Raw genomic sequence first — 25,182 nt, 5'->3', positions numbered from 1 at the left:
GGTTCTTCTGGCTGGCCAAATAATCAACAAGACAGGTTAGCAGGAGAAAATAATACCAAGTTTAATAACATGTATACATGGGAGAAACTCAGAAATGAGCAACTTGTCCCTCTGTCTAAGCTGCTTGCTTAAGTATTGCAGCTAAAGGCGATTAGCGTGTTGGGGGTGGGTAGTGGCCTGGGACTTCAGAGGGCAGGAGGGCAATTCTTTTCGGGGTCATCTATAGATAATGTGGTCAGGGAGAGACAGAGTTTTTGATAAAAGGGGCTTGGTGCCCCTCCCATTGTAACATCTATTTTACATTATCTTTACAGCCATCATGATAGAAGATCTGTTCCAGGAAGGAGCCATCATGTCAAATTCTTTAGGCAGTTAGTGGGGGAGGTCAAATGTCCTTCAGAGAAAACAATCAAGGTAAAGAGATACATTTCAGGGTGGCCAAATTTTGATCTCCCACACCATCTTGTTACCCCAAATGGCCCAACCCATCATCTCTGTGATTACTCACTGTTCTGCACATACTCCAGAAAATTTCACATGCTCTCCTGATTTATGGCCTCCGCTTATGTATGTACTCCCCAATAGCTTGATCAATTAAAACTTTGTTCTGTGAGTTTCTATCCAGGAACAGACTGACACAGGCAGGGAACACACCTACGAGGTATCCATCACAGCTGACAGAAGAATGGAACAATGTGATGCCTGGAGCCCAACATCCCCGGACCCCTCCTTCCTGCCCATCTTCCCTATATCACTGCCTCAAGATTGTGGAATCTTTGAAGATGAGTCTTTGTGACATTAGTCACCTGTCTTCCGATTTGCTGGCTAATCTAAGTAAACTTCATTTGTTGATCTCTCACTCGTTGTGATTAATTGGCTCAGATCACAGAGAGCAGAGTGAGCCCATTGCTCAGTATCAATACTTGCTTCACACGGGACTGAACCTGAGCCCTTCTCCTTGGGGGAGTCCTCTTGCTGTTTCCTGGGTGAAAGACAAGCATTAGTTCATATACAGAGGTGTTGAGTGTCATTCTGTGATCCGTCACAATTCCTGGGGGCATCTGCACAGTAGGCAGCAGAGGGCCCTGAAGGCCCATATGAACAGTCCCCAGACAAGCTGCCTCTCCGTCCCCCATCCTGTGCTGACCATTCTGGGTTGTCTCTGTCTGCGGTGAGTCTGGCCTCTCTACTGGACCTAGAGCTCCATGAGGACAGGGGCCAGGGCTGCCTTGGTCACCACCATGTTCCTGGTTGTTCAGGATTCTGTCTCCCACTGCAAAGGATGCTCAGGGTCCGTTGGTAAAAAGAGTGTACTGGGAGCCCCACGGTTGGATTCTGTGTGCCGAGTTCCCTGGATGAAGGAAGACTCTGGCACAGGCCCCTCTGCAGGTCACAGACACAGACTAGACTGGACCCACACTCCCCAGATCCCAGCCAGGGAGCCTCCATCAATCCCAGGCCCAGGCCCTCTGGAAAGGGCTTGTAGGTCCTGATTTCAGGCCCCTGAACAAACCCCAAGTGAGACATTCCCACAGCTTCCAGAGGGGAGGCCTGTGCTTCTGGAACGTGAAGCAGACAAACCCCGCTAGTGTGTAGTGTCGCAGGCTTCCCCTGTGCACCAGCTGCTAAAGAGGCTGAGCCTCCTCCGGGTTCATGGGACGTTACTTCCCTCTGGCCTCAGGGAGCCCCTCCCAGGAAACAGCCAGGAATTTGGTGGAACTCCCCGTTTTCAGGAAGAATGTCAGGTATGTGGCCTGTCCCTGAGGAGGAGGGGCTGGGCCTCTCCAGTGCCAGAGGCCCATCCTCCAATGTCTGAGTGGGTGGGGTGGGCTCTTTGCTCCACCCGTGGATTTCATGCTTGCAGGCTGGTTCCTGCTCCAAGCAACAGGCCAGTGCATGCCAACCCCTGGATGGTCAGGACAAATCCCCTCCTGCTTCAAATGCTCTGCAGCAGCAGCAGCAAGAGCTTCAGAAAAAGGAAAGCATACAAACTACTATAAATAAAAGGAAATTTAGTACAGTGACTGGGGTCTGACCAACTCTGTGCCAGGGCTGCATTGATGAATCCATGCCAGGACCCCTGAAAAGACCCGTAACAATACCTCTGAACTGGAAACTTTAAATTTTTTAGTAAAAAATACAAGTGGAAACTCTCCAGCACACACAATAGAGAAGCAACCCAAACATAAGTGTAATCCCGCCTCCAAATGTGAATGGAGAATTTCCAATCAGATACTAGACTGGGGTAGAGGATCCGCCATGTGTGGGTGCTGGGATGACTGATGTCCCTTTTCTCAGAGACATGGCTCTGCAGTGGCCACATTGTGCACAGGTCCAGATGACCTCCACTCTCACCGTCACCTGGTCTGTGCAAAGAAAGTTTCCAAATCCCTCTCCCAGAGGGACATAGAAATACAACGAGCAGTGAACTGTAGTGCTGAGGAACACAGGCAGATGATGACCTAGAATCTTTCACCAAAAATCCTCTTGAGTCGTTAGGTAATCTTGGCTCTTTGCTAACCTAAGTCCCTCTACTGGAATTTCAGTGCATTCCACTGGCAACCCCAGGGACATAGTATATTTTGTGAGACAGAACACTACTAATACAGAAGCTCAGTAATTTTTAAAGGGCAGACATCTTGGGAAGTTACACCCATGGAGGTGGCCCCTGGCCTGAAAATGACCAGCAGGAACAGTGTGGTCCCTGTCCCCGCAGGAAGGGAGGCTCTGGGGGAAATGAGGATGCAGGAGACGCAGAGCAAGAGAAGCAGAGGCCAGGGCTGGTGGTCAAGAGACTCAGCACCCGCTGAGACACGGCTGACCCGGCAGCCTGGATGCCAATAAACTGGGACTAAACAAACCCATTAGAGGGAGAATTCGTGCAACCTGGGCAAGAAGAGGACAAAGAAGGGCCACGTTTCTAGAACTCGACCTAACAGCTGGATCCAGGATTATCACTGGGAGACAGATGGGGGATCGTGGAGAACTTCATGCCCTTAGAGTGAACATTCAGGTCAAGAAGAGATTGTTGCTCACCAAAGAAAGAATAACACAAATATCTTCGACAAAATATTCATTACTAATTTGTGTCCCCAATGGGTTAGATAACTATACCTTTCTGGCCATAACAGTTAAATAGAAACTTGAATATTTTGTTCTTATAAGACAAAAGACCAACATTGTATGATTCTACTCACTGGTGATTTCCAGAAAAGACAAATCGACAGAGAGGGAGAGTAGATTAGTGCTTGCCAGAGGATTGTCGATGGGGAGAATTTGTAGTGACTGCTAACAGTTATGGGATTTCTTTTTGTGGTGATGGAAATTTTCTGAAATTAGATAGTGGTGATGGTTCCACAACATTCTAAATATGCTAAAAAAAAAAAAAAAACCCAAAGCATTGAGTTGTACATGTTAAAAAGATTTAAGGGGTAGATTGTACGTTATGTGAATGTTATAGCAACAAAAGTAATAATTAAAAAATCTGATCCATGAAAATAAAAATGTTTCTCAGAGTGAGGCAAGCTAGTTACACTTTAATGGTCCCAAAGGAAAACTGAACCAACTTGAGCACACCTGCACATTTTTCAAAACTTGGTTCACAGTGTATATACACTTCTGTATCTAGTTTGTTTTCCTAAATGTTATATTATGAACATTTTTCCTTTCATTAAATTATCTTTGAAATCTATAAAAAAAATAAAAATAAGGACATTGGCTAAATAAATCTTGGTATGTCCAGATCCTGCAATAATACTCTGCCATCAGAAAGTTCGAGATGATTCTATGGGTTTTCACACAAAAATATTTCAAATTATTATGTGAAAAAAAGGAAAAGAATGAGGTATTTATATGTGAATGTTAAAACAAACAGCAAAAAGTTCATTTTGCAGCAAGTACTTACCTAATGTTCAATATATTTCTGGCATTGTTCATAATCTTTTAATAATAAAGATTGACTTGATGTGGTTTTCATCTCCATTTTACAAATGAGGAAACTGAGGCACAGAGGGCATCCCTCACCCACGGTCACGCAGTGAGCGGCAAGGTCAGGGTCTCTACCGGGCACCTCAGCTGCAGACAGCCTGCTCCCCTGCACCTCTGCCTCCATTGTGGCCATGCAGATATGCTTTCACAAACACAGAAAGTTCTGGAAGGTCATTTCAGAGGTTAAAGTGTACTTGCTGAGGGCAGGAAAAGGAAGGCTAAGACTGGGAGAGGAGCTTTGCTTTCCATTGGATTTCTTTCTATGATATTTAGATTTACAAAGAGCACTTTGCAACATATGTAAAACAACAGAAAACCTCAGCTATGCCAAGATAAAAAGAATCTAAGAATAAAAAATACAAAAACTAAATATAAAACATGAAATCAGATTACAAAATAAAAATAAAGACTTTGGATGAAAATATGGAAAAATCCCCAATTTTATGAAAAAAAGGAGTTATCCAATGACAGCAGGCAAAAACTTGACATCACAGAGTCACACAGTTTCCAGTCAGTATTTTTTTTTTTTAAGATTTTATTTATTTATTTTTCCCCCAACGCCCCAGTAGATAGTTGTCTGTCATAGCTGCACATCCTTCTAGTTGCTGTATGTGGGACGCGAAGCGGCGCGTCGTGCGATCCCGGGATCCGAACCCGGGCCGCCAGCAGCGGAGCGCGCGCACTTAACCGCTAAGCCACGGGGCCGGCCTGTCCACTCAGTATTTGATATCACATTTCTAACGTGAAATGTATTCAACGAATGTTTTGTGGAAATTTTTTAAGTGTTTATTGAAAAGTTTTAATGCAAAACTCGTCTAATGGACAAAAGTATGAATGTGAACATGGGACCATGATCCTTGAGGACCTTCAAGGGTCTCAGGCTCCCCTGACTCCCACTGGGGACTGAGACATAAGGGAAAAATTACTGGCAGCCATCCCTTAAGTCTATCCCACAAAAATTAATTGGTCTTATTTTTAAAATTGTAAACAGCAGGGGGATGAAACCGTGGCTAACTACGGCCATGGACGGAGACGACATGGAAGGAGCACTCAGGGCAAGAACTGACTCCCCCAACAGCCTCTGCTTGGCCACAAGTTTTGGAAATGGTTTCAGATCAGAGCTTCATGACCCATTACCAAAAAAATAACATGAACTCGCAAAATACAGACAAGTCTGAGCTCCAGACACGCTCTGACATGATGAAGACAGTATTTCCAATAAATTAGAAAATATACAATGCATGCTTATGGCACTGTGACTAAAACAATGAGAAAACACTGAAAAATTTAATGCACCACAAGCTCCCCACTCCTGGGCTCCTGTGGGTCTGGACATTTGCCCACGTTGTGAGGAGAAAGGGCCCTGGGCCGTGACTGCCCCACCCTCAGAGGAGGGAAGAAACCCAAGCCCCCCCAACCTCAGGGGAAAATCATTGACTCTCCTCCCAGGAAGTGAATGTCCAAGGACCTCAACTGCCCCCAAACTGACAAGGGGACTTAACCCTACAAGGTGAAGGGCACCCACCATGTTTCTTACTAATCATTGGGCAACACTTTCTCCCTGAACACCACCTTGTTTCCTGCACCCTTCCTTGGCATCATCAGATGTTACCAGTGCTGGGTTTTGATCATTTCCCTCATGATTTGCCCCTTTCTCAACTACAGCATGTCTTTCAGTTGTCATTGGTGATGGATGCCAGAATAGATGTTCTTCTCTGAGGAGGTCACTGTATTCCTAAGAAATTCAAAAGAACAAAGTCATCATCTATCACTATTCAGAGGTAGATGTGTCAGCTAAGATTATTTCCCAGAGGGTAGCTATTTATCTCCTAGGCTAAGTGCAAGGTAAAACATACAGCCTGGGTCAGTTAGTCAGAGGTTATTCTAAGTTACAACATGGCTTCCCTCACGTCAACTTGGCTTCAGACCGGTATCACTACCTCTGGAGAGAGGATGGGACCTTCCAGGCTGGACGTGCCATGACTACTCAACACACCCTTTGGAATATTAAGCCCTGCCATATGATAAATGAGGTCAAATGAGTCAAATTGAGTAATTCACTCTCACTCTGGCTTGCGTAAGAGCAGAAGGAATGAAGGTGAACATCTACAGTGACAGCCTCTATGGCTTTGGGGTCGTACACGATGTGGGTATATTATGGAAACAGAGAGGATTTATGACAGCAGCCAGAATCCCAGTGAAGAATGGACACCCAACTGCAGCAATTTCTGAGGCACTGTTAATACCCCTGTAAGTGAGGCCATCTTGTTACACTAAATGGCCCCAGCCCCTCCTCTGTGTGACTACTCACTGTTCTGCACATACTCTAAAGAGTTCACATGCTCTCCTGATTTATGGCATCCACTTCAGCATGTACTCCCCAATAGCTTGATAAATTAAAATTTTGTTCTATGAGTGTCTCTCCAGGAACAGGCTGGCCACTGGTGGGCAACACACCTACAAGGTATCACAGAAGAATGGAACAATGTGATGCCTGGAGCCTGTCGTGCCTGGAGACCAACATCCCTGGACCCCCTCCTTCCTTCCCATTTTCTCTATATAACTGCCTGAAGATTCTGTAATCTTTGAAGATGGGTCTCTGAGACATTAGTCACCTGTCTTCTGATTTGCAGGCTAATCTAATTAAACTTCATTTCTTGATCTCTAACTTGTAATTAATTGGCTCAGATCATGGTGAACAGAGCAGGTCCATTGCTCAGTATCAAATTCTGGCACCCCGGGTGGGACGAGCCTCTGCCCGTGGTTAGTTGATTTGGAGGAAGCTGTTTTGGGATTTTTCCCTGCAGCTGCCAGGCGGCTTTTTTTCCTTTTTTGTTTTCTCACCAGGGGAATTCCCTTTGTGGCTTCCTCACTTGCCGACTGCCTCTAAAGCTTCAGTGATCTGGAAATGAAGGACTGGATCCTAAGCTGACGAACTTGCATCTGCAGCTAGGTGAGTCGTCCAGCGTGCACCTCCTGGGTACTGTCTTCCTTTTTCCGTGTCTGGGGGCCTTCGGCAGGCCAAGGTCCGTCTGGTTTAGGTGTCGTTGTTTAGGAATCAAGGAAGGTACAGACTGCCTAGTATATTATCTGGAATACTGGTCTCTGGTTTATCTGTGGTGCACATGCCTGTATGGTCTGTTCTCCTGTTGAAGGTGCGTGTTGTTCCACTAGTCTGTGTGCCAGTTTCTCTCTGTGTCAGAATCCCTCAGCACACTTCCAGTGCTTCTTACGTCATCTGTGGGGACGTGAATTTTGCACCCTTTTCTGTCAAGTGTCGAGCCAGAATTCCACCCCTCAGTGTAGGCTCTGCTGTTTGTATGTTAACAAAAGCCAAGAGAGCACAGCCTGACCATCTTTTCCCCCTCTTTGTGTGTCTTGTCTGGCACCTTCTTTGCTGTCATTGTGGGGAAGTTAGGTTTGGACTTAGAGTAAGCTGGACTTGGACTTGCTGCAAAATAGAGACTTTCCACCAGGCACCTGATGTCCTACACTGGCGTGGGGAACTTAGACCTTACCTCTTGCCTCTTTGGCTTGTTTACCAGTGGTGTGAGAACTGTACGCTTGGGTGGAATGGGATTTGGATAAGTCCCATAGTTATCTGGACACTCGGAGTCAAGCCCTGCACCCTTCTCTGGGTCCATTAATTGTCTGACACAAACTTTATCGCCATGGGCACCACTCCGTCTGTTCCAAAAAAATGGCCCGTCACAGTGCATGCTGGCTAATTGAGCTGATTTCAGTTATGAGCCCATGACAAAGAAAAGGATGATCTGGGGCCGGCCTCAGGGCGTAACGGTTAAGTGCGCGTGCTCCGATGCTGGCGGCCTGGGTTCAGATCCCAGGCATGCACCAACGCACCACTTGTCAGGCCATGCTGTGGTGGCGCCCCATATAAACTGGAGGAAGATGGGCATGGGTGTTTTCTCAGGGCCAGTCTTCCTCAGCAAAAAGAGGAGGATTGGCGTGGATGCTAGCTCAGGGCTGATCTTCCTCACAAAAAAAAAAAGAAAGAAAAGGATGATCTTTTACTATAATGTAGCCTGGCCCCAGTATACACTGGGCTCAGGAGAAAAGTGGCTCCCAAATGGGTCACTCAATTATGATGCCATCTTGCAGCTAACATTGTTGTGCAAGAAGGAAAGAAAGAAAGACAAAATCTCTTATGTTTAAGCCTTTATGCTGCTATGTCTAGATCAGGGAAGAGGGCACAATGGACCAAGCAGTCCCCAGCCTCCTCCTCCTCCTCCGCTTTGCCAGGCCCTTGGCTTGTCTGGGGGGAAATGCCTGAAGGATTGCCAGGTCTCAGAGACGGAATCTGCTTTTCGAACCCAGCAAGGGACACAATTCAGTCAGGGGGCCCTTCCCGGAGCGGGGCAATTTCCACTGTGACAATATCCCATAGGCATAAATTGATAAGGGCAACTGGCTGGCTTCATTTGGATGCAGTCTCCTTTCTCTACCCTGGTTCTTTTTAACTGGAAAATTTGTATATGCCTGAATGCCCTGTTCTCCTCCTGGGACCAAACCTTCTGTGTAAACTCAATGCTCAAGTGATTTTTGCTCCAGGCCAGCTAGACGTTCAGATGCCCCTGGAACAATCATCCTTATGGTTCCAGATGGCTCTGCCAAGTGTTCAGACACCACTGCCAGACCCGCTGTCACCCGAAAACTTCAAGGAGGTAAGACAGGACCTATGGGCAAAAGGGAAGCCTGGGAGAGCAAAGAATGTCCAGCCAATACATATAGCCTGAAACAATATCTGTTAAAACAGGAGGCTTAAAAGGGCATTCAACCAGTGCTGCAGAAATTCCTGGTGGCAAAATTAATCAGACCTGCCCAGTCACCACATAATACTCCTATTCTCCGGGTCAAAAAAAAAAAAAAAACATTCAGAGAAATATCCATTTGTTTAGGACCTTCGTGTCATAAATAAGGTGGTTCAGGGCCTGCACCCTGTGGCGCCCAGCCCTTACTCCTTGCTAACCAACATTCCAGGTGAATACGGCTGGTTTTCAGTTTTGGATGTAAAGAATGCATTCTTCTGCATACTGCTCAAAGAATCACAACAACTCTTAGCCTTTGAATGGCGTGACCCAGACACTCAGGCCACTCAAAAATATTGTTGGACAGTGCTCCTCCAGGGCTTCAAAACCTCCCCTACGCTATTTGGGGAGGCCCTAGTTAAAGACTAGAGCCACTTACAATCACAAGAAGGATTGCTGGTACAGTACGTGGATGACTTGCTGATAGTGAGCCCCACTTATGAGCAGTGTCTGGACAACACAAGAAAGACCTTCAATCATTTGGATGAATGTGGGTACCAGGTCTCAAAAAAAAAAAAAAAAAGCACAGATCTGCAAACAAAATTTACGTACGCAGGTTTGACATTATCAGAAGGCCAGAGGGAACTGCTTCCAGACCAATAAAGGGCTAGAGCATGCGTGACCCTCCCACCACCCTGCAACAGCGACGAGGATTCTTGGGTATGGCTGGTTTCTGAAAACCCCTCTATAGGGTTCTAAAAAGGCTAGACTGGCAGCCACCAGAATGGACAAAGGAGTCTCAGGTAGACTTTGATACAATCAGGGCAAAGTTAGTTTCAGCCCCAGCTTTGAGACTTCCCAACTTGGACAAGCCCTTCAGTCTATATGTACATGAAAGGCAGGGAATAAACTTGGGGGCTTTAGTTCAAAAACTGGGCAGGACCCCCTGGCCAATGGCTTATTTTTCCAAGTAATTAGATCAGACTGTCAAAGACTAGCCCCCTGCCTCAGGGCAGTGGCTGCCACCTGCAACATAGAGCAGGAAGCTGAAAATTTCACCCTGGGCCAACTCACCACGGTATATGTGCCACATCAAGTACTCACATTATTGGAGTAAAAAGGGGGATGCTGGCTCACTTCAGGAGGGATGGAGAAATACCAGGCCATCCTTTTGGAAAATCCAAATGTATAGATGCAAGTATCATCCTCCCTAAACCCAGCCACCTTACTCCCTGATGAGACATCAGAAGCCTTAGAACATGACTGCTTGCAAGTTATGGGGACAGTGTCCTCTAGGTGACCTGATTTGTTGGACTGTCTGCTGGAGGAACTGGACTTGGAACTCTCCACAGACCACAACAGCCTCACGGATCAAGGTAAGAGATACAGGGGATATGAGGTCATAACTTCACAAGAGCCTTTGGAGGCTAAACCCTACCCCCAGGAAGCTTGGCTCAAAAGGCAGAAATCATCGCCCTCAGTCAAGCTCTACGTCTAGCTCAAGGGAAAAAAGTAAATATATACAAAGTTTCCTGTTATGCCTTTGCTGTAGTGCATGCTCATGGGACACTCTGGAAGGAAAGGGGACTCTTAACAGGAGCAAAAAAGGAAATGAGACACGGCCCTAAAAGTCTTAAAACTGCTTGGTGCTGTTGATGCGCCTGCCCAGGGAGCTACCGTGCATTGCCCCGGACACCAGAGGGAGAGTCTACTGGGTCCAGAAATGCATCATAGGGCCACACCTCTAAACGACTATGCAACAGGTGACTAAAAATTGTGCCACCTGTGCAAAGAACAACCCCAAGACCACTTCCACTCCCCCGCATCTGGGCACTCAGCATAAAGCGAAATGGCCTACTAAAGACTGGCAAATACACTTTACCCAGATGCATGGGCAACACGGAATTTCAGGTTTTTGTTAGTGTTTGTGGACACCTTCACTGGGTGGGTAAAAGCCTTTCCTACTAGGACTGAGAAAACATCAGAAGTCACTACCATGTTGCTAAAAAAAAATCTCCCGTAGGTTTGGTCTGCCTAATACCTTACAGAATGATAGTGGACCAGTGTTTGTCTCCCAAATAACCCAACAAGTGTCCAGAAGCTTAGACATCTGATGAATACTACACTCAGCTTGGGCACTTCAGTCAACTGAAAAAAAAATGCAAAGAAAAATCACACCTTAAAAAAAAATAACCAAAATCGGTCAGGAACACAACTTCCTTGGGGTAAGGTGCTGGCTCTTGCCCTGCTAAGGGTTAGAGTAGCTCCCTGAAGTGGACTTAAGTTGAGTCCTTTTAAAATTCTATATGGGAGACTCCTTCAGGCATGTTCCCTGGGATTGAATCTCTGGACGTTTTAAGGAACGTTATGATTACGAATTATGATAAATCATTAAGCTCTGTATTAACTTCTGTCCATGAGTTTGCTCCTCGTAGGTCTGCATATCCACCTGATGTCCCTCCACATGGCTTCTGATCTGGTGATCATGTTTTACTGAAAACTTGGAAAGACCAGGGACCCGAAAACCAGTTGTCATCCAAGTGTATGGGCCCCTTTAAGTGGTGAGAAGAAGATTTGGGTGAATTCTTCTATTCTTCTGAGATTCCCCAAAATACCCTGAGGTTCTTTGCACTTGTCAGGGAAGTGACCTTCTTTACTCACCTGGCAGGGCTTCTGGGAACCCTGTAAACAAGGTACCAGGCCAATATTTTCAAGGGGCTTTATTTCATTAAGTGAATCTTTCTCCCTTAGTGATCTGGTCATATCTGAGTCTATGCATGTTTCTCTCAAATGTAACATTGCAGTCAAAGCTCTGGTAACATCATCAGTGTTTCCAATTGTGTCCCATTATAAGGAGAACAGATTCTTATTGATCTTATGCAAATAACTATATTGCCATGAGTATAAGAATAGTCACTCACTAAGAGTTCCTAATTTCTGGAGGCATCAGGTAGGGAGAAAAAGATAAATGTTTCAATTCTGCTCACAAAGATGTAATTTGCAAACTGCTATAAGCCATAGTTAGCTTAAGAGAAAAGAGGAAAAGGTTTTCTTAAATCTGAAAAACAAAACATTAAAAAATCAGCAATGTTTTAAATAAAAAAGTCATAAAAATTATAATCCTCCTCATCAGATCATTTAGTCCCATAACTCTTTATCTTTTGTTAGTGCTTTCATGAAGTCATCAGTTTCTCTGTTAGAGTTCTATAATTTCCCACTTAGTTCAGTTTTATGATCCAAAAGTTCATCAGAAATCAGTATTCTAGAGTAAGTGTCAGAGTCATTTCCATGAATCTCTCTGAAAATGAGGACATGCCTATTCCAATCAAACCAACAAACTTAAACAAGCTTTCATTTACCAAAGATCATTTACTTTAAACCAGTTAAATAGAGTTCTTAGTTTAGGCCATACCATCTGGAGGTAGAAAAATATCTCACACTGTATGGGCTCAGGCAACCCTATTGACTTCCTTTAGTACGCTTAATTAACATTATCTGAAGGGCAGATTTATATGCTGTTTTACCCTATCAATACTGGGGGAATGTTTCCCCCGGTGAGACACCATGTCTATCCCCACAATACAATTTCTAACACAATCATGCAAAAGAGCTGTAGTCACTTAATTCCATCAACTCTTCTACATCCAATCATAGCTTTCATTAGCACTTCATCGAAACGTGTTGGGCTTATAATATTGGGTCGGAGGAGCATTCCCACCAGCACATAATGTCCATTTTCATAACACACTCAGGCAAAGTTGATATACTCTCTTTATAAAAAATTAGCTCAAACATTCCAACCTTTATACTCTTATCAACACTTATACTTTTACATTTTTTTCAATTTAATTGTAGCCTGAGTCAGAGTCTTAAGGCTAGTCATTATTTTTTTGTATTTCCTTTTTAGTTTGGTCTTTTCATAGGTACCAATAAAAGAATTATGACGAGAGCTCTCTAAAGATTTTTCCAATTTAGAAGTTTTTCCAATTTAAGGCTCCATCATCTGGCAGTGTTCTCTGGAGTCTAAAGGATATTGTGGCCATGTGATGTTATAAAAGAATATCACCATTTTCCTTTTTCATGGGCTCATAGCTAAAAGTCACCCAATTTTGGAGAATGTAACCCGTGGGGCTAGAGGTGGGGATCGATTTAGTGTTCCCCATAGCTGACTACACACAAGATAAATGCACTCACACAAAGATAGAATCTGACTCTTGACAAACGCAAAACCAAAAGTAGACCCAAGTCCAGTGCGTTTCTCCACTGCAAGCAAGCATATTGCTGAGGGTGCCCGACACCAGCGGGAAGGAGGGAGCAGCAGGGGAAGGCCCCGGGGCAAACAAGCCCGGGAAGTTGCTGGGGGGCTACTGATCACTGAAACCCTAACCAAAGCCATCCAGCCACGGGCACAAGACTCTGGGCCGTCTCACCAAAATTGATACTGAACCTCTTAATCGCCAGTTTGTGTGCCTGGTGTGCAGTAAGCCAATCACTGAGACATCAGTGCTCGGAGATGGACAAAGCTTTATTCGAATTGGCCAAAACAAGAAGGTGGGAGGATAGGTTCTCTCAAATCTGCCTTAACAAGAGAAGAAAGCAGCAGGGGGGTTTAAGGAGCTAAGGAGCTTGGCAGGAGGAGTTTCAGAGAAATGAAGGGGTCACTCCCAATGAACCCCTGGACTATCTAACTTCTGGACATCAAGGGCAGCTGGGGGTTGGGTATCTGGTGGTGGTAACTTCCTTGAAGGTGTTCTCCTTCTCCTGTAAAACAAGCTCATGAATCCTTGTGACCTTTGAGTCACCCCTCAGGTTAAACAAGAAAACAGCAAATTGACAAGATGAACTTCTTTTCATAAGAAGGTGGAAAGGTAAATCATATTGAATATTTACAGTAACCCGCAGGTACCCGGCTTCATATTGATTCCCTCTCCATCTTTATTATTTGTGTGTTTTCTGGCAGTTTATTTGGTGAAGAAACAAAGTGGTGAGGCCTGTAGTTTTCCAGAAAGACTGTGCCTTTGCTGAGGACCTGTCCACCATGTGGTTGAATATGATTCTTTGTTCCCAGTCAATTGCTTTCTCTTTACAGTAAATTGATGATGGAGGGACATCAGGGGTAGTACTCTGTACTTCCACCAGGAGGCGCACTACATCCAGCTGTCTCCCCAGTGGCCATGCAGTGGCCCTTGATGGTTACTGCTGAGATCCATTCATTCATTAGGGTCACAAAGCGGTGATAATGTAATTCTGCCTTTATTTTTCTATCTTTATTATTTGGACTACTTCTGTACAAAAAACACCTCTCTTTCTCAACTAAGTGAATATCATGAGGTCCGGGTCTTATGTGAATTTGAAAGGCAGGATAAATGGTTGAGTCTTTCTGTTTTTTTCTTTTTTTTAGCCAAATTTCATAATACACATCTGGTATGCTCATCCTGCAAACAAGAAGACGGCTTGTCAGTGGCGGCCTGGAGGCGTAGAGGTCAAGTTCGAGTGCCCCAGTTCGGAGGCCTGGAGTTCACAGTTTCAGGTCCCAATGGGGACCTACATACTGCTCATCAAGCCATGCTGTGGCAGGCGTCCCACATGCAAAGTAGAGGAAGATGAGCACGGATGTTAGCCCAGGGCCAATCTTCCTGAGTAAAAAGAGGAGGACTGGCACAGGTGTTAGCTCAGGGCTAATCTTCCTCACACACACACAAATAAAACATTCAGCTTGTCTATTCTTCTCCTGTTCCTGGAGGAAGGAAATGTTAAAGAACAAAATCCAAGTGAGTAAATTTTAAAGATCTTACCGGCTTCATTCAACAACTCATGAACTGGGCAGCAACCAGTCTAGCAGATAGAAAGGAGCTCTGAAGAGCTCTCCAAGGCAAGGGATTTTTAGGCAGAAGGGAGCAGGAACAGGGAAGTTATGTTAGGCAAAAAGGCAGCTTGGTTATTGCAAGGTCACCTTCCTTTGGGGGATGGCAGGGGTCTATCAGGCAGATGACCTGACTAGTGCTGAACAGATTCCTGGTTGAGGGGTTTAAAATCCATTTCTGGGAGAGCTGAAACGGTCACTGAATGAAATTTTGCATTGGTGATGACGTGGGGCTTAGCATAAGGAACTCTGGAGCCTGTTGGCTTTTTTTTTTTTTTAATTTTATTTTATTTTATTTTTCTCCCAAAGCCACAGTAGATAGTTGTATGTTATAGTTGCACATCCTTCTAGTTGCTGTATGTGGGACGCGGCCTCAGCATGGCCAGAGAAGCAGTGCCTCAGTGCACGCCCGGGATCCGAACCCGGGCCACCAGCAGCAAAGTGCGTCAACTTCTCCACTAAGCCATGGGACCGGCCCCAAAATAGTTTGGAAATTTCTTTTTTTTTTTTTTGTGAGGAAGAGCGGCCCTGAGCTAACATCTGCCAATCCTCCTCTTTTTGCTGAGGAAGACTGGCCCTGGGCTAACATCCATGCCCATCTTCCCCCACTTTATATGGGACACCTCCACAGCATGGCTTCACAAGCGGTGCATCGGTGCGTGCCCAGGATCCGAACCTGTGAACCCCGGGCCGCCAAAGCGGAGCACGCGCACTTAACCACTGCGCCACCTGGCCAGCCCGCATTGCCTTGTTTTTAACAGGAGAGATCTGTCTCCACTCACCACCCAGAGAAAAACCAGACCCATTCTCCTCCATTTCCCATGTGTTTCTCACCTGGGCTCTCACATCCTCTGTGTGCTTCCTCATCTAGGCTTCGACCACCACCAAATACAGCACAGCAGCGACAGTGGACACAGCGAGAGGAGCCGCAGCAGGAGCAGCCGCACAGGAAGCCCTCTGACCTTCAGGCCCTGGAGGTCACCATGAAATGGGCTTCGATTATACCCAGTGGGCCTTCTTCATATGATGCTCCTGCACCAACACTGCCTCCAGCTCCCTGGACCCCGAGGGCTCCCCTGGTTCCTCACCAGAGACTGCAGGGACCGTGGTGTTCAGCCCGCAGTGTCCCACGTGGCAGGCAAACCTCTGCTCCTCTCCAGGGGGAATCCAAGTGGCCACCCAGGTCTGGTAGGTCCCGTCCCCACTGGGCAGGTTGGCCCCAAGCCCAAAGCTGCCCTGGTGCATGGGCTCCCCATCCCGAAGCCAGGTCAGGGTGACACCCCGAGGATAGAAGCTAAAAGCCCAGCACCTCAGGAGGACCTGGCCCACCAGGTTCTTACTGTGGGTCACAGTCACCGACGGGGGATCTGGGGGGAGACAAAGCACAGTTCAGTGAGGCCAAGGACGCTCCCTCCTTACACTGCAGGGAAACCAAGAGCAGGAACCAGCCAGCCCTTAGAAATGACCCATGCACATTTGCCCCCAGCCACCACTCCAAGGGGGCTACGTCCCCAGTGGAGAGAGGACTGTGGGAGGACCCCACGCTGCTCCAATAGCCCCAGGACCCTCCAAGGATGTCAGGCCCTCACCCACCTGGAGAGCCTGAAAGGAGACAAACTCCCTGCTCTCAGGGGCCATCGCATCCACCTGAGGATGCTCAGCACATGGTTTGGAAGAATTTTCAGGCGCTGATGGGACAAAGGGGCTGCTCTGCTCTACAGGGAGTGAGAATCAGACCTCAGTGATGTACCTCCTTCCTCCCCAACAGAATCAGCTCCACATGCTCCAGGGGGCGATGGAGGGACTGTCCACAAGGATGGCCAGCTGGCCCTGCAGCCCGATTCTTTCATCCTGGGCCTTACATTCCAGGATGTAAGGAGACCTCTGGATGATTATAGATATTTTCATACCCACCCCACAAAACACAGACACATACCAGTATTTACTCTTTCTTTTCATTTTCTGTCACAGACGTAGATGAGGAGGAAACTGTAAACTAGACTTTTCTGAAAGTAAAAGCCGAATAAAAGTGGGATGACCCTGGTAATATGATTCTGGGTGGTTTGGATGTGAATATGTGACCCTTGCTCCAGAGCTGGAATTTTCTTTTCTATCTTGGCTCCCAGCCAGACTGGCCTCATCTTAGGGCCTCCACCAAGGACTTGAAACCTAGATGTCTCCCCACTCAAAGTTCACATCCCAGAGAATGAGGAGAAAAAAGGAAAGAAAAGGTTTCCTTTTCCTGCCTGCCTGGGGCCTGAGGTCTGAGATCTGGGCCCACATCCTGGGACTCTCCAATTCTCCAGCTGATTGACCAGCAATGCGTCCAGAGGAGACCCCTCACCCACCCACATGGGTTTGCCTCTCAGACAATTTAGTCAGAACTCAGCACCTAACCTAAGGCCAGGGCAGGACAGCCACTCAGAGAACAGCAGGAAAGTTCTCTTCCTTGTAGGAACCAGGGGCAGACTCAGTGCGTTGACCCTCCCAACCAGGTCAGTACCTCTATTCTCCAGGAGGCCCCTCCAGGAGCCCAGGTATCTCCAGAGTTGGGCAGGACAAGTCACACGCAGGAAAGTCTTAACCAGATCAGCCCTGGGGCCTTGGGTCTCCCAGAGCTTCTTGATGCCCAGGGCTGAGGGTGTGGCCACCATCCATGGGAGGGTCTCTGAGTCGAAGGTGAGGAAGTCCTGGTCTTGCCCGTTGTAGCCCAAGCGCCAGAAGCCTCTAACAGTGAGGTCTCCCTGGAGCTCACAGCCCAATGTGGCCTGGAGGGAGTGAAGGCCTGGCCCACCCCAGGCAGTGACCCATCACCTCACTGTCCCAGAACCTCTCCACCCAACAGGACTGCAGCCCAGAGGGGTATGTCGTCTCCTCCACCCACATCTGAGGAACTTGGTGCAGTCTCAGGGGGCCCTCACCTCTCTGTGCAATTCCAGCCTTGCTGTGCCCTCCCCTTCCCCAGCTGCAGGATAAACAGGGCAGGGACCAGACTCGGACCCACGTGCCCCTGGCCCTGCCCTCACTCACCTGGGCCCTGGCCCTGCTGACCTATGATCTCTGTCAGTATCTGTCTGAGCTGCCGCTCCTTCTCCTTCAGGTCCTTGGTCTCTCTCTCCCAGGTCTCAGTTCCCAGGTCCATCTTGATCCCTAGACCCCGGGGCTCTGCCCTCTGGCTCTCGCCATCATAGCGCAGGAAGAGCTCATCATCAAAGTACCCCAGGGCCAGGAACTGGGGCTTCCCAGGCCTGTCCAGGGACAGGGCCATGAGGTCGTAGCGGAGAGTGTGGGTTCCTGAGGGAGGAGGACACATGGGTGATTCGCAGACCAATTCAAGGTTTCTAACAGCTGCCTCTGTCTTGAGTTATTTAAATCAGGCTGCTCTGTCCTGACCCATCCCAGAGGGGAGTGCAAGGAACCAAGCAGAGTGCTTTGTGGTGGACAGGATGAGAGGAAGAGAGGGTCAGGCAAAAAGACTAGGGTGGAAAGAGATTAGAGAGGCGTTAAGGCGTGGAAGAGAAAGCAGAAGTATATTTGGGCAGAGACAGAAGCAGACACGACTGAGCGATCATAGCTGCACAGGGCAGGAAACTCCGAGCCTCCGACAGGCAGAACGGAAATTTCCCACAGTCTTCTACACCCAGAAGAGAAGAATTGCCAGGCTCTCAGCTGAAACCTCTGAAGGCCACAGCGCCAGTTTCGGAATCCTACTAGAACTGTGACCCTGTGCTGACCCAGGTCGATCCTGATTCAATTGAGGGGATAAGGCCCTTGTATATTCTACTGAACCAAGGAAAAGAATAAACTTTTCCTGGGCAGAAAATGACATCAACTGAAGCCAAGACGGGTGTATTGTATGTAACGTCCAGGATTCAACGTGAATTTGTTGACCTCCAAAGATGAGGGGATACAAGACTGGTAATCAAGAAATGGAGAAGATCCCAGAGAATTGGAGCTGACTTTCAAATGATCCCAATGTTGGTATTAGCAGAAAAAATTTTAATATTAATATGTTTAAGAAAATGGGCAAAGTATTTGAAAGGAAAGAGGATTTCACCAGAGAACTGAAATGTATAAAAATAAAATGGGAATTCTAGGAATGAAATACACAATATCTGAAGTTTTGAACTCACTGGATGTGATCTGCAGCAGATTACACAGAGAAAAACAGGATTAGTGAGCTGGAGGACAGGAAACTGGAATATACAAAACAGAAGCTTAGAGAAATACAAATGGAGAAAAAGGGAAAGCTAAGCATAAGTGCCATGTGTGACCCTCTCATCTGTATCACTGGAGTTTCGGGAGAGAAGAGAGAAAATGCAACACTGGCATTATTCAAGGACATAATAGCCAAGAATTGTCCAGAACAGATGAAAGACATCAAAACGAGGTTCAGGAAGCTCTCAGCTTTAAGCATGATAAACAGAAACAAAGCCACCTGAGGACATCATGGCCAAAATATTGAACAGTCCAGACAGAGAGAAACATTGCAAATAAAAACACCCAGAGAAAATAAGACATATTACTTTTAGGGAGCATTTTATAAGGCCGTCAGAGCTGACTTCTCAACAGAAATGATGGAAAGCAGAACACAGTGAAACGACATCTTCCAAGTGCTGAAATAAAATCATTACCAACTTACAAATCTATAGCCAGAAAAAATACTATAGTGGAAGGAAGTCAGAACAAAGATGGTTTAAGAAAAAAAATGTGCACAGTCGCTGCTATCAGGTCTGCACTAAAGGAAAAGCCAATGGGAGCTCTTCAAGCAGAGCAGATGTTATCCCAGAATGAAAGAAGCAAACGCAGGCAGGAAGTCCAAAGGCCAACTGTGTGAGTAGATCCGAGGAATACTGAAGGAACAGAACCATCATTTTCATGTTCTGTGGAATTGAAAGTATATGTACAACTAAAATTTATGAAAACAATAATGTGAGAGTTTAGGGGTTGGGAAATGGAGTTTAAAGGTCTAGCAATATCTGGGAATTGTTAAAAGTCATAATTAGTACTTGACTAAAATACTAATACATATTATAATCTTTAAAACGACCACTGTGAGAAGAGTTAGAGATGTACAATTAACAAATTAATAGAAGAAAGGAATGGAGTATTGAGAAAGCTAGATATCCAAAAGAAGGAAAGAAAAGGAGAAAAAAAGGAACAAGTAGATTGGCTGAAGAGAAGATATAGAGCAGGATGGTAGATATAAACCCAAACATAACAGTAATTACATTAATGTGAGTGTACCAAAAACCCCATGTCAAAGAATAAGGTTATCAGACTAAAAGGTTAAAAGAGAAAATCACAGGGGGCTGGCCTGGTGGCGCAAGTGGTTAAGTGCGCGCACTCCGCTGCGGGTTCGCCAGTTTGGATCCCGGGCATGCACCGACGCACCGCTTGGCAAGCCATGCTGTGGCGGCGTCCCATATAAAGTAGAGGAAGATGGGCATGGATGTTAGCCCAGGGCCAGTCTTCCTCAGCAAAAAGAGGAGGACTGGCAGATGTTAGCTTAGGGCCGATCTTCCTCACACACACAAAAAAATCACAAAATCAAATTATCTTGCTTATAAGAGTCACACAAAGACATCAGAAGACTGAAATGGAAAAGATAGACAAGTGACATAAATGTCAGCTGTAACCAGAAGAAGGCTGGCATTGCTCTACTAACATCAGATCAGGTTTTAAGACAAAAAGCGTTATTGGAGTAAGGAGAGGCCCCTGCAATGGGAGATTTCACCGTCATAAATCTGTATGTTTCCAATTACACAGCTTTAGAGTGCATAAAGCAAAATTAGTGAAACTAAAAAGACAGATCCGAAACACTTCGAGAGACGTTAACACCTCTCCCACAATAACCAGAGTACAAGCAGACATAAAATCCCTACAGTACACAGTCTGAACCACAGAATTAACTTGACACAGTTAACCCACACGGCACAGATGGCATTTCTATGTGCACAAGGAATGTTTGTCAAAATCAGCCACACCCTGAAACATGAAGAAAGATTCAACAAGTGTCAGAGGATTGAAACCATTCAGAATATGCTATCTGACCACTGGGGTAATAAGCTAGAAATCAATTTTAAAAAAAGATATCCAGAAAACCCCCAATTGCTGGGAAATTAAACAGCACACTTGATATAATCCATGGGTCAAAGAAGAAATCACAAGGGAAATTACAAAATATTTTGAACTGAATGAGGATGAAAACAATGCGTATCGCACCTTAGGAGTGCAGCTGAAGTAGTGACTGGAGAGCAAGTAACAGCCTTAAATGCAGATATTAGAGAAAAAGAGACTAAATAGTGAACCTCTCAGCTTCAAGCTCAAGACATCAGAAAAAGAACATAAAACACATAAAAGTCAAAAGACATAATAAAGATAAAAGGAGAAATCAGTGAAATAGAAAATTACACACAATAACAATGGACAAATTTCTCAAAAAAAAAATTCATCTTACCACAGCTGATATAAGAAAAAGTCAATAATCTCTTAAATATTAAGAAATTAAGGCCATGATTAAATATTTCCCAGCAAGAAATCTCTAGGTCCAGATGGCGTCACCGGTTAATTCTAACAAACGTTTAAGATTAAAAGAATAGTCTTATACAAACCGTAGCGGAAGATGGAACATGAGAGAGTGTCACTGACTAGGCGCCTCTAGAAACTCAAAGGTGGGTTTGGGAGCAATTAACTGTTTTTCCAAGTTGTTTCTTTTCCTTTTTTTTTTTTTTTTGTGAGGAAGACTGGCCTTGGGCTAACATCCGTGCCCACCTTCCTCTACTTCACATGGGACGCCTCCACAGGACGGCTTGACAGGCTGTGGGTCAGTCCAGGCCCCTGGATCTGAACCTGCGAACACCGGGCCGCTGAAGTGGAGCTGACGCACTTAAACGCTGGTGGACATGTAACCACCAACCATCCTGAAACTGAGGAATCCTCACCACAGAGCTACATACATGATCTTTGCCTTATTTTTAATGCAAAGATCTCTCCAGGAAGAGCTTATGCCTCATTATGAGGAAGCACGTTTTCCAATTGAGCCTGCACAAGCAAATACCCACCTCTCTCTTTTGAATGTTCATTTCCCAACTGAAATAAAAGTTCCTGCTTTTAGTTTTAAAAAGTTCCTGCTTTTACCCCTTTGTTCAGGGATACCATGACTTTGGAAATGATTCCTCATGGCCTCCTATTTGCTGCAAATACACTGTACTTTGTGAAACAACTTCCACTGGTGTCGAGTCTTATTTAACTCACCAGGAGGTGAGCCCACTTGGTTAGGTAACAAGAGCACCCCAGATATGTTTCATAAAGCCGGCACAAACCTGATGACCCCCAAGACCCTCACCTGCCTCCCTGCTAGCCTGCCTCCCCAGACCGTTACCATCCCCATACTGCAGCCCCTCAGACACCGGCCCCCTTTCAAGGACTCCAGATACTCACCATCCTCGCCCACGGCTTCCAATACCAGCTTCCCTGCTGATCTCCTTCCGCCTTCAAAAGGACCACGCGCGCGCGCACATACACACATACACACACACACACACACACACACAATCGCCATTCCCTTCCTTGGCCGCCCACATGCTCCTGGCTACTTCCCTTACTCACTGCTAGTTTGCTCGCAGCCCCCCTCCCACACTTTCCGCCCCCACGCTGCCTCCTGCAGACCCTCACCTGTCTCCCTGCCATCCCCAGAGACCCTCACCGTCCACCACCACGGCCCTCAGGTAGTCCTCTGCCTGCCTGCGGACACCCCATCCAGACATAGCCCCCCACGGAGTGCCTGGGACACTAGGACCGCCCCCCTCTCCACGTGTCTCCGGGGAACCCTCACCGCCCTCCCTGCCCGCGCCTCCCAGGCCCCCAGACACTCACGTGCCCCCTGCGGACCCTCCGTCCCAGGAAACACTGAGCCCACACCACCACCCTGAGGACACCCACATCCCCCTCTCCCTGCTGCCGTGCCCCTCAAACGCTCCTGCCCACTTGGGTAGAGCCCCCTGCAAGCGCGCCCTCTGCAAGTCCTAACATCCCCTCTCCTCCCGCCAGCCCCACACAATGCATAGTCCCCCATCCGTAGCGCAGACTCGCCCCCGTTCGCCCATAGCCGCTCAGACACTCACCAGTGGCGGACTCCAGGGACTCCTCCTGTAGTAGCAGCAACAGGAGCAGCAGGTGGTTCAGGGCTCTGGGGTCCCCGGGGGACCCTATCCCCATCTCTGTTCAGAGGTCTTGATACCAAACCAAGTGGGCTCGCTCCACTCTACACCAATAGAAGTTGTCTCACAAAGTAAAGTGTATTTGCAACAAGTAGAGGGCAGTGAGGAATCTTTTCCAAAGGAAGCAGGAACTTTTATGTTGGTTGGGAAACGAATATTCAAAAAAGAAAGGCGGGTATTTGCTTGCGCAGGCTCAGTTGGAAAAGGTGCTTCCACATACACTGCAGATCACCCTAATGAGGCTTAATGTCCTCCTGAAGAGATCTTGCTAGGAAAATTAAGGCAAGATCATGGATGGAGCTGGTGTAGGGAGGCTTGGTTAGCTTCAGCGTGTTTGCTGGTTGTGTCTAATTAACATAAAAACAGTTAAATGCTTCCAAACCCACCTTAGAGCCCCTCGGGGCCTGGTCTGTCACAGTCTGGATGCACAATTTGCATGCTTGTCATTTCCAGCGTCTACTTTCATTTTGCGTATTGAAGCCTAAGGCCCAACCCACCTTACTCTGTGGGTCTGGCAGGCCCCAGAGCCTCCCAAGGACCCAAACTCGCCATCAGCTCTGCCCAGGACCCCAAGTATGTTCCTTCCATCCATCCATCCATCCATCCATTCATTTATTCATTCAGTATTCCCTGAGCACCTGCTCTGTGCCTAGCCCTGATCTAGATGATGCTGGGGTCACATGGTGACTTAGGCCCAGAACCTGTCCTTTTGAGTCTTACCGTACAGTGGAGAGCACAGGCCACCACAGACACTGATGACCTAGAGTGAACAGGGCTGCATGGAATGCACAGGGGTCAGGGGTGTCTAGCTGGAGGAGGGGACTTGTGAGATGAGATTTTAAGAATGGGAGAGAACTGTGACTATTTCAGAGAGGTTGAGCACTGGGAGGGCAGAGGGCAGGCAGGGAGAGGGGGCGGTAGGGGTGGTCACCTTGTGGGCCTCCGTGAGGACTGTGGATTTCATCCTCAGTGCACTGGGAGCCACGGATGTATCATAAGCAGGAGATGGAAGTGGTCGGATCTGTGGAACATCCCCGTGTCTGTCTGCTGTGAGGAGGGTGGACAGGGAGTTGAGACAGGAGACAGGAGACCAGGCAGGAGGCTGCTGCAGCGGAAATAACTGTGCAATTGCCAGAGTTCTAAACGTCTGAGTTCTCTCCATGGGGAGTGGGGGCAGCACAGGCCCCGCCCAGCCCCATCTCTCTCTGCTCCTTTAGCCTCCAGTCCCTACAGCTGCAGGTAGAGCAGTGGTTTCCAAACATCTAATGGGTTGTAAAAAAATTGGGTAGTTCATAACTGTCATGTTTTTAAAATTTGAAAGGAAAAAATATTAGAAAATAGAAGAGTGTGCACTACAGAGAATCTTATCAATTATTGTTTCAAGAAACTTTCTTTCGGACTGTGTGCAAGCCACAGAATGCTGTGACATCAGTTCTTCCTGGGGAGTGGAGGCCAAACAATTAGTAAGCAGAGGGACAGAGACGGCTCCAGCCACGGGCTCACCTCCTCCTTTACCAAGAGCCCCTGCCTTGAACTACCCAGCATGTCATCCAGGAAGGGGTCCAGCTGTCATTTCCTGGGTTCCAGGTGTTTCCTGGGGAGGCTGCAGGCGGGCCTGGCACCCAGCCTGGTTGTCTGTGCCGTGAGGAGGGTGAGGTGGAGCCTGGCGCCAGGGCGAGAGAGAGGAGCTGGGTGCCCAGGGCAGGGTTGGGGTTGGTGTCTCTGGGGAGGGAGGAGCCCAGCTGGAGCCTGGAGCCTGGTCTCTCAGGGTGGCTGAGTCAGGCTCTGAGGCAGGAATGTGGAGGGAGAGGGGACAGGGCAGAGGGGTCAGAGGCTGTGCTGGAGGGCAGTGGCTGGTCCTGAGATGTGTGCACACTGAGAGCCACTACTCAACAGCATTGAGGCCTTGGGGTCAGGCAGCCCTGGGTTCGAATCCTGCCTCTACCCCTCCTCAAAGTGTCAAAAACGCCCTTTACAGATAGCTCTGTACAACTCTCTGTAACCAAGAGGGAGGCGCCCTTCTGGATGTTTGTCTCTGACAGCTTTCAAGCCCCAAGCTCTCCCTTCAGCCTCTCTCTCCGGCCAGCTCTGAGAGTGCAGGTTCCCTCCTTTCACCCCTACAGGAAGTTCAAACAATGAAAAACAGGACCTGCCCCACTCCTAGCCAAAAGAAAAACCAAAGCTAATGACCTCGCTTCTCTCCGGATGAAAGCTGAGCCTTCTCCTTGGGGAATCCTACTGCTGTCTCCTGTGTGTGTAATAAACTTTATTTCATGTACATTAGTGCCCCTATGTCATTCCTCCTGATCACCATATACATTCCTGCTCGAGGGGCTGTTCTGCA

General features: G+C 47.1%; 1 protein-coding gene and 1 long non-coding RNA gene across 4 annotated transcripts in view; both read right to left on the bottom strand.

Annotated features, from left to right (window-relative positions):
- The window catches only part of LOC131397025 (MHC class I-like protein MILL1), a 138,607-nt gene that overhangs the window by 21,264 nt on the left and 92,161 nt on the right, over positions 1-25,182 (bottom strand). The window lies entirely within an intron of this gene.
- Positions 13,379-15,962, bottom strand: LOC131397049 (uncharacterized). The gene is made up of 3 exons (XR_009216715.1): positions 15,705-15,962; positions 15,451-15,587; positions 13,379-14,490 (listed from the first exon to the last, which is right to left on the bottom strand). It is a non-coding gene; the product is annotated as an uncharacterized LOC131397049 (long non-coding RNA).

Source organism: Diceros bicornis, chromosome 34 (genome assembly GCF_020826845.1).
Source record: "Diceros bicornis minor isolate mBicDic1 chromosome 34, mDicBic1.mat.cur, whole genome shotgun sequence".
Classification (NCBI taxonomy): Eukaryota; Metazoa; Chordata; class Mammalia; order Perissodactyla; family Rhinocerotidae; genus Diceros; species Diceros bicornis.
The sequence above is the reverse complement of the archived record's forward strand: the minus strand, read 5'-3'. Positions and strand labels throughout refer to the sequence as shown.